Here is a 1,761-nt window from a genome sequence, read left to right as displayed (position 1 = left end):
AATAATGACCTTCCTGAAAGCACACCTCATATCTGGACTGTTCTATAACTTTTTACTTTGTTCCTTTGAATAGATATTACTCAACCTCTCTTCAGGGGTGAGCTTGTGACCTAGCTAGTGCAATTCAAATCATTTAAGTCTGGACCTGTGAGTGGCCATCTGTGGCCACAAGTAAGGATAGTCTGCTTGAGAATTACACCAACACAGGAAAAAAAAAAACAGAAAAGAAGAGACTTATTTCTGAGGAGTATCTGGATCCAGCCATGCCCGAAGCTAATGTCCCCAAGACGTTTTTTAGTTATGACTTTTCCCTCCTTATGAGTTTGGTTTCTATCACTTATAACCAAGAGTTCTGCCTAATACTTGCCATAGTTACCCTCGTCAACCTGGGGACCCCCACTTATCCTGAGATCAGTGATCTGCACAACTAACTTGGCTACCCTTCTGTGCTCCTAGATGTATTCCTCTCTAGCATTGTCCCTAATATACTATGTTATCATGACATTGCATAGGTTCTATACAATTTCCTATCTCCTCTTTTAGACTAAAAGCTTTTTGACGGCAAGAATTGGGTCTTATGTATTATTCATCATACAAGGTCCCTGGTTCCTAGACTAGGACCTTGATTATGTTTTTGTTTTGTTTTGTTTTGTTTTTTGTTATTGTTGTTGTTGTTGTCATTGTTGTTTTAGCTAGCCTGGGCCAGCCTCAGGGTATGCGGCTGACACCCTACCCACTGAGCTATGGGCAGCCGCCCATGTTTTGTTTTGTTTTTGAGACAGAGTCTCACTTTGTCACCCTCAGTAGAGTGCTATGGCATCATAGGTCACAGCAACCTCAAACTCCTGGGCTCAAGTGATTCTCTTGCCTCAGCCTCCCAAGTAACTGAGACTATAGGCATGTGCCACAACACCCAGCGATTTTGTTTTTGTTGTAGTATTTGTCATTGTTGTTTAGCAGGCCTAGGCCAGGTTCAAACCCACCAGTCTCAGTGTATGTGGCCAGTGCCATAACCACTGAGCTATGGGCTCCGAACCTGTTGTCTCATTCTTGTTCAAGCTGGTCTTGAACTCCTGGCCTCAAGCAGTTCACCCACTTCAGCCTCACAAAGTGCTAGAATTACAGGTGTGAGCCACCTCACCTGGCCTAATTATGTTTTAATAACCACTTGATTGGGTGGCGCCTGTGGCTCAGTGAGTAGGGTGCTGACCCCATATACCAAGGGTGGCAGGTTCAAACCCGGTCTCAGCTAAACTGTGACAAAAAATAGCCAGGCAAGGATGGCGCCTGTGGCTCAAAGGAGTAAGGCACCAGCCCCATATGCCAGAAGTGGCAGGTTTAAACCTAGCCCCGGCCAAAAACTGGAAAAAAAAATAGCCAGGCATTGTGACAGGCACCTGTAGTTCCAGCTACTCAGGAGGCTGAGGCAAGAGAATTGCCTAAGCCCAAGAGCTGGAAGTTGCTGTGAACTGTGACATCACAGCACTCTACCCAGGGTGACAAAGTGAGACTCTGTCTCTAAAAATAAATAAATAACCACTTGATGAGGCTGGGTGCAGCAGCTCACTCCTGTAATCCTAGCACTTGGGAGGCCATGGTGAGTAGATTGCCTGAGCTCACTGGTTTGAGACCAGCCTGAGGCAGAGTGGCCTCATCTTTAAAAATAGCTAAGGTTGGCTCGGCGCCTATAGCTCAACCGGCTAAGGCGCCAGCCACGTACACCTAAGGTGGCGGGTTCGAATCCCCAGCCCGGACCCGCCA

This window comes from Otolemur garnettii, unplaced genomic scaffold (genome assembly GCF_000181295.1).
Source record: "Otolemur garnettii isolate 467f Iridium unplaced genomic scaffold, OtoGar3 scaffold00003, whole genome shotgun sequence".
NCBI lineage: Eukaryota > Metazoa > Chordata > Mammalia > Primates > Galagidae > Otolemur > Otolemur garnettii.
The sequence above is the reverse complement of the archived record's forward strand: the minus strand, read 5'-3'. Positions refer to the sequence as shown.